Here is an 8,585-nt window from a genome sequence, read left to right as displayed (position 1 = left end):
GTATGAAAAGTGAATTTACTCTGTAAATCTTCACCCAAATCCTAAAAAAAAAAATAAAAATAAAAATAAAAGAATGTGCAACAACAACAAAAAAAAAATGAATTTGGGAGGATTCCATCCTTTTCTATGTTTTGAAATAGTTTAAGTAGGATTGGTTCACTTCTTCTCTGAACATTTGCTAGAATTCTCTTGTGAACCTGTCTAGGTAGAGCATTTTTTTGTTGGTAATTTTTTTTTTTTTTAATTACCTCTGTATTAGACAAAAGTATACACTGAAAGCTTCCAACTTCTTGTACATGCTGATCTTTCCATAAAGATCTCTTGGATGCAAAACCAGACCCTAGTGGCTCAAAATTAATTAATTCTGTGTCAGAGTATCTTTCTAAAATTATACTCATCTTGAAAGCCTACAGTTGTTTTTTGTTAAGCTATAAAAATACCACCAACTTGAAAATTTCTATTTTGCTAAAATGTACAAAGAAAAATAATACAACACTTCACACATTCTATGGTTTCTAAACATTCTACCACCGATGGTTTCTTTAAGACCTTGTTGGTCTTTCATGGTTCAGAGATAGTACAGCTGTCTGATATTCTGGAGAGCCCAACTCTCCCTTCTTTTTACCAACAAAATTCATTTTTCTTTTCAGAAGTCTTGGTGAATGTTTTCTTTGTTGACTTCTCGATGTTGCTGCTTAATTTGATAGATTTCATTTTCTAGTTGTACAATGGTCCGTTGAATCTCATAATTCTTACTAACTAGGGATATCCAACTTGACTCCATTTCTCTCAATTTAGATCCAGCTGTTAGTTACATGTTCTTTTGCTGCCAGTTTAAATCTTGAATATGTTTCCTTAACTTCTGGAGTTCTTTCTGAGCATGCTCAGATTTTCATTATATACTTTCCAGGCATTACATCCATGCTGTGACATTAGTTCCAGATTCTCAATTCGAACCGCTTGGTGTTCTAACTGGACCATAGAATTGTTTACACATTCTTGCCGTACAGTAATATAATTTTTTATGAGTTGAGGAAGAGGCTGGAAGCTCATATCATTTTATACTGAGCAATTCAATTGGTTGTGGAGCAGCCAATCTGTCAAATTCATCTCATTATGTCGGTCTCAAAAGCAGAATAATCTGGGGCTGTCAGGTAGCTCAGAAGTTCTTTGTGGGTCTGTATCGGCTAGTTTCCTCCTCCACCAGCACTGCAGCTGCTTCCTGCACCTGAGCGCTTCAGCTGGTTCTGTTGTGATGTTGCTCAATTCATTTCTTATTTGTGTTATTTATAGTCTCTCCCCCTTTTCCTTTGTTACATTTGCCAGTAGATTGTCACTTTTATTAATCTTCTAAGAAAATCTACTTCTAGATTTTCTTTTATATTAATCTTTTAATAAAACCTACTTCTAGAGAAAGACAGAAATGTGCATGGGAGGGACAGACAGCAAACACGAATTCTTTTGTACATACAATACTGTGTTGTCAGTGAAGGCAAACATTGATATATGGGTGAAGAGATGTGTGGATAGACTGAACTATTAGATATGTCCATGTAGGGGAGAGTGTGCCCAAGACCATGTATAGGGTTGGCAGAAAATGCTTCTACAAGTATATTTGTATGTTGTGTAAGAATTCCAAGCTATATAGTAGAGCTGACAAGGGACAAGTTTGTAGTCATTTCTAGGCCACAGCCATGAACCAAGAGGGAGTAAATAGTTGGACTTATGGGCTCAGGACCATAGTCTCAATTGGCATAACATACTCCACAAAAGCATTGTTCCACATCCTACTTTGGTGAGTAGCAACTGCTATGTTAAAAACTTGCAAGCAACCATCTAGATGCAACCATGAGTCTCTCCTCATCCAGAGCAAAGAAGAAAGAAGAAAACCAAAGACACAAGGAAGAAATTTGTCCAAGCAGCGGGTATACCATGTGATCCTCCACCTCCACAACTACAAGACCAGAAGAACTTGATGGTGCCCAGCTACCACTGTTAACCACTTGGAGGGGGATCTCTGTAGGAGATCCTGCATAGAGTGGGAGAAAAAGGTGAAATAAAACTCAAAATCATGGGAAAAAAAAGGGACAAGGTTTGCTGGTCTGATAGAGCCTGATGGAACCACTGAGACTATGGCCCCTAGATGCCCTTTAGATCTGGAATTAAACCCACTCCTGTGGCATCCAGCCAAACAAAAACAGGCATATAAGCTGAACATTTACAATAGGTAGATATACTCCTTGGAGGGATCAATCATGGGAGAATAGAAGGGCTGTGCATGCACAAGGAAACAGCCCAGGGGGCAGGAGTACATGGGAGGGAAGAAAACAGGGTGGAGGTAACTATGGAGAGGAAGTGAGAGGGGAGCTGTTGCATTGTTGTAAATTGTAGTCAATGTCATGAGACAAAGTGTGTGTGAACTGCTGTATGGAAAATGAATTTGCTCTGTAAACTATCACCCAAATTACAATAAAAATTTAAAAAAAGAAAACCTACTTCTAGTCTTGTTGATTTTTAATTTTTGTTCAAATCTGTATTATTCCCTTTCTTCTGCTGACTATAGGCTTTTCTCACTGTTCTTCCCCCCACCCCCAATTGTTGGAGATATTGGTTTAAGGTGGTGATTTTAGCTCTTTCTTCCTTTTTTTGATGTGTACATTTATTGCTAAAAATTGACCTCTGATCACTGCTTTGGCTGTATCCCAAAGATTTTGGTATGTTGTGTTTTCATTCTCATTTGATTCAAGGAATTTTTAAATTTTATTTTGTGTTTCTTCCATTACCCAGACATTCATAAGGAAGGTGTTGTTCAGTTTCCATGTTTGCTCTTTTTTCATTTATTTTTCTATTGTTGATTTCTAATTTTATAGCATTTTGATGTGAGAAGGTGTTTTGAAGTATTTCAATGCTTTTAAATTTGTTAAGTCTTGCTTTATGGCCTAACATATGTCTATCCTGGAGAATGTTCCATGTGTCCTGGAAAAAAATGTATATTTTGTTGTTTTGGGTGAAGGGCTTTGTAGATGTCCATAAGGTCAAGCTGGTGCATTGTATTGTTTAGCTGTTCTGTGTTTTGGCGAGATTCTTTCTAGTTGTTCTATTTTTAATTGAAAGCGGTGTATTAAAGTCTTTTACTATGACTGTGAATTGATCTATTTGTCTTTTCAATTCTATTAAAGTCTGATTTATATATTTTGGTACTTTTTTCATTTGGTCCATAGATATTTATTTTGGTATGTTTTCCTGTTCAGTTAATCCTTTAATCATTATATAATGTCCTTCCTTGTCTTTTACAGTGATTTATGTCCTAAAGTCAATTTTATCAGAAATGAATATGGCCACCCCTGCTCCTTTTTGGTTGCCATTTGCTTGATATATCTTTTTCCAAGCTTTGATTTTTAATCTATTTTTCTCTTTCTCTCTAAGTTGTTTCTCCTGTAAAGAGCATATTGATGGGTTATGTTTTCTTATCCAGTCTGCAATTCCCTGTCCCTTGAGTGGTGCATTTAATCCACTCACGTTCAGAAGTATGAATATGTTGCTGTCATTTTGTGATGTTCTTTTTTGTGGTGTTCCTGGTGTCTTTGTTCCACATAATTTTTGTGCTGAGCTCATTATGTTTATGAATCATGTTATCATTTCCTTTGTTGCCATTGTTTTAGTATTTGCTAAATATTTGAACTCATCCTCTTTTTTGTTCTGATGTGATGGTTTATCTTTTTTTTTTTTTTTTGAGGTTACCCCATGATTTATAACTTTCTCCCCTAGTTTAAAACAGCCTATTCTATCTTGCAATTCTCTTGACTTCCTCACCATTTAGGAGTTCTATAACTACACTACTTTTACCTTATTTTTGGTTTGTAGTTGTCTTCATTTGCCAATTGATGTCTCTGGTTCCATTTACAATCTTGAAAATTTATTTTACTTTGGATACTTCCATAGCTGTGTTGGTTTCTGGGTTATGTCATCTTATATATCAATGGTTGGTTGTTGTTTGCTATTATGAGTTCTGTGTTCAAAAGACTTCTTTTAGTATCTCTTGTGAGGTTCGTCTTGTTTTAACAAATTCCCTTGCTTATCTGGAAATCTCCTAATTTCATCTTCATGTTTGAGGGACATTTTGCTGGATATATATTTCTTAGTTGGAAATTTTTCTGTTTCACCATTTTATATATACTATCCCATCACCTTCTTCCTTGCATGGTTTCTGTTGAGAAATTGGAGCTTAGTCTTATTGGTTGCCAATTGTAAGTAACTTTTTGTTTTTCCCTTGCTGCTTTCAAGATTCTTTCTTTGTCTTTTGTTTTGGTGAGTGGCAATGATATATCTTGGTGATTTTCTTTTGGGGTCTATCTTGTTTGGAGTTCACTGGACTTCCTGAATTGGTATATTCTCATCTTTCATCATATCAGGGAAGTTCTCTTCCAAAAAATTCTGTGACAGTTTTCTCTGTGGCTTTATTTTTCTCTTCCTGTTCTGGTATTCTGAGTACACATAGGTTATTCATTTTGATGGTATCCCACATGGATCTTAGGCTTTCTTCATTTTTTTTTTTTTTTTAATCTTTTCTCTGATTTATCCCTTTCCAAAGAAGTATTCAGGTATTTGTCTTCAATGTCACTAATTCTTTCTTCCATTAATTCAATTCTACTCCTTTGCTCTTTCAATGTGTTATCTATTTCAGAAAATTTAGTGTTCATCTTCTGAATTTCTATCTGTAGATTTTTTTAATCATTTCTAATTTTTCATTTATTTTGTCATTTTGTTCTCATGTTTTGTTCCCAAATTGTTCTAGGATTTTGTTTGTGTTTTTGTTAATTTTGTCAGTGTTTTCCTTGATCTATCTCTCAATCTGTTGAAGGTACCTAAATATAATTCTTTTAAATTCCTCATCAGGGAGTGCCATTGCTTTTTATTCCTCAGTGATGTGTTCTGGGTCTGTATCCTCCCTTGCTTTATTTTGCTTCTTTGTGTGGACTGTGATGGTCTGTTGTTTCCGAGACATTGTGACTTTGTTGGATATATATTTAATTGGTGATTGTATCTTGGAGTGATTTGCCCAATATTTTCATTTCCTTTTTTTTTTTTTTTCTCTTTCTTTCTTTCTTTCTTTGTTTTATGTATCTCAGTAAGCAGGGTACTGTGCTCTTTTATTCACTAGTTGTCAGCATGTAGGCACTCACCACCTGTCTCCTGATGTGTGTGATAGAGAATGAGAGTGACTACACAAATTTCTGTTAACTGTTTGTGAAGAGCATTTAAGGGTGAGTCATGCTCTTATTGATGCTCATGCATCATTGGACAGTTGGTGCAGAAGGAAGCACTGGCTTCACTCAGCAAGTGGAGCTGCAGGAGGTGTGGGTGTGGTTGGGTCCTAAGGGCACCTTGCTGTCTCCCACTCAGTTAGACAAAAAACAACAATTGATTTACCATCAAAAAAGTAAAAGCAAGAGGACAAAAATTACACACCACACAAACACACAGGAACAGTCACCAAAAAGAGGGAAATAAATAAATAAATAAATAAAAGAGGAAAGGCTATCAATGAGAGAAAATATTTAGAGAAATACTGTAAAATGCCAAAAGAATTGTGAATAGCAAAAAAAAAAAAAAAAAAAAAAAGGAGGGGACACACACTATCTGGGGAGGGAGAATAAGAGAAAGAAGTAGCATAGGAGAATATTGAAGAATAAAATGACAAAAAAAATGCAAAAAGAAAAACAAAGAATGGGAAGAGTCACAAGAAAGAAAAAAACATGAACCAGGAAAAGGAAAGAGAGAAAAAGCCAAAAATTTGAACCTGGGAAGGGAAGAGAAAGAATAATAATTTCCACTGGAGCCCCTAATAATAAAAAAGGATGAAAAAATATTAAAAACAGACTAAAACAAAACAAAACAAATATAGGTGGGAGAGGGCAGGACACCCAGGTTCTATCAGAGCACACAGATTGGGATGGCATTCCTGCCAGCCTAGAATGTGTAGCAGTGAAGGATGGCCATATCGTCATTCACAAAGAAGGTATGGAGATAAGAGTAACAAGGGGAATATCTCACCTTTCCAGTCCTGAGTCTCCAGTATGTCCTTGGGGTCCCCAACAATTAAAGCCCATTCTTAGATCCCTGTTATCTGAGAGAACACTATCACTTTAAATATCCAAAGTAGTTTTACTGCTTGTAAACCTTCAAAATGGCTGCATCCTCTGGACAGCCAAAAGTCAACATCTCAGCCTGTCCCTCTTTGCTGCTTCCCTTTTTATTCACCAGCCACCAGGGTAGTCCTCCATGTATCCCCTGACTAGCTAGCAGAGCTGATTAGGTCCTAACGCCACTTGGCAATATCCAAGCTGTCTGTTGTCAGGATCACTGACAGTCTGCAACTCCATATGTCTCCTTTTTCAGTGTTTTCATGCACGTTCTTCTACTAGTGGCCATTTAATCCACTTTTATATCCTTCCTTTCAAAGCTCTGGGCTCCAGGATTATCTTCTGTGTCTGTGTTAATTGGTTCCTCTTTTCTTTGTTGAAGAGGGTCTGTGTAGTTTGTCTGCATAATCTGCCATCTTACTGGAACTCTGCAGCCCAAGGCTGTAATCTTTAAGGAAGCAGATTGTGACATCTTTCTCCTGAGAATCAGCTAGAGAGATTGGACCACCAACCTCTCAGTCAGTAGCCAATCACTTAACCACTATACCACCAGGGTTAATGTGACAGCTAGGGAAGGGAAAATAGAGAACTGAGGGAAGAAAGAAGTTCATGGGATTGCAAGACCAACAATGTAAAATTGTGTAATAATAATAATAATAACTTGAATAAAAAGAATAATTTCAATGTATTGTGCAACTATTGGTGCAGTGACCTTTACATGACTTACCTTATACTTCTGCTTTGGTTCTGTAGTTCTGCTGTAACAGAAAATACCTCAAATGGGTGGCTTCAACAAGCATGGATTTATTTTCTTGCAATTTAGGTGGCTAGAATTCTGTGTTCATAGAGCCAGCTCTAGGGAATGGGTGAAAGCCTTTGACCTTGGGCTTCAGTTCTGCCTCATGCTGCTGGCCCACTGAAGCTGGAGGATTCTCTTAACTCAGCCAGCTCCTGACTGCTGAGGCCAGCAAATCCAAGCCTTACAAATGAAATAGCATAGTCCCAAGATTATCAAACAACATGGCATGCTACTAGTTCAAGCCCAGAAACTGTCCCAAGATTGGCAGACAACATGGCAGGCTGATGAATGGAGACTTGGCTACATGCAGGGTCCAAGTGTGCCAAAAAGCTCAGAGACCTATCTCAAAGCTGTCTTCTTATATACACTGGAAGCAGACCACATTGCTAAGGTAGCTACTCAGCTGCTCAGAGTAGATTCTACCATGGAGTTGATTATCAGTGTCATTATAGGGACTAACTACATTCATCTGCCCAGCCACTCAAAACCAGGCCCAGTCAAGCTGACACACAATATAATGACCACAACTTCCTTGTATCATTTTGTGTTGTCAACCCCATTTAGATTTCAAAAAACTGAAGGTCATAGAAATTCAGAAACCTGATGGAGTTCCCCAGTTTGTGAGTAGAGAGGTGGATTTCACATTATGGTCCCTTTTCCAGCTCCTTCTCCAGGTGGAAGGTCAATGTTAAGTGTAGGCCACTGGCTTGGAAGTGGTTTCAGAGAATCAGTGATAATACAGAAATAAAGGCAGTTTCAGGCTACAGGTCATGAGGGAAATGAGGAAGTACAGAAAGCACAGGTAGCATGGTAAGCCTCACTAAGACCCTTGTGAAAAATGTAGGTATTCTTTGAGATGTTGGTAGGATACCCATGAACAAGATGACTCCATGATCACATAGCCTTGGGAGTCCCAGCACTCTTTGTTCCCTGATAAAAGAGAGCCCGTAGGCTTTCCTTCAAATCTTTCAATGATCACAACTTTCTTGCTCCAGCTGCAATGGTGGGACCAGTTCTGTATGCACTCTGACCGCAGCCAGGTGCAACCAGCAACACGTCTTCTCCACTGTGCACTTCAGATGCAAAAAGTCTCATGCACCCACCATCTGCTCTGGGGATTCCTTATAACCACCATCATGGGACCCTCTTCTGAGGCCACAGAGACTGATAGGTGGACTTTCCCCTTTCTTCTACGCTGTGGAGAATCTGGAGGCACAGGATTGTACACAAGCACAGGCATCAGTCCTGGTTAGCCTGGCAACATATTCTATTTTCTCTTTGCTTTCCCCACTGTCCCATTGCCATGCTCCCTGGGATTGCACTTCCTAATAAAGTCATAGCACATAAGGGCTCATAAGGCCTTGTGATAGTTGAAGATGTGTCAACTTGGCTGGACTCCAGTTGTGAGTGGAGGTTCCCATGATGGATCACATGACTGCATTCTAAGCAGCCGGTTGGCCTAGGGGGAGTTTCCCAAGGGGTGTGGCTTACCTGCAATACTATCCCAGGGACAAACTGGAAGAACAGCATTCCGGACTATATACTCCCTGGAGCCAGCAGCTTGCTTCTCGCCCTGGAGGTTTTCAGATTCATTCTTTATTGGGAACAGCGACCAGCGCACTGCGTGTCAGCTTGATTCTCTC

General features: G+C 38.3%; 1 pseudogene; it reads right to left on the bottom strand.

Moving 5' to 3' along the window:
- Positions 1-646: 646 nt before the first annotated feature.
- Positions 647-1,222, bottom strand: LOC103213520 (annotated as a pseudogene).
- Between the last annotated feature and the right edge of the window lie 7,363 nt (positions 1,223-8,585).

This window comes from Orycteropus afer, unplaced genomic scaffold (genome assembly GCF_000298275.1).
Source record: "Orycteropus afer afer isolate SDZICR_OR568_19922 unplaced genomic scaffold, OryAfe1.0 scaffold04812, whole genome shotgun sequence".
Lineage (NCBI taxonomy): Eukaryota > Metazoa > Chordata > Mammalia > Tubulidentata > Orycteropodidae > Orycteropus > Orycteropus afer.
Note: the sequence above shows the minus strand (reverse complement) of the source record. Positions and strands in the feature narration are given on the sequence as shown.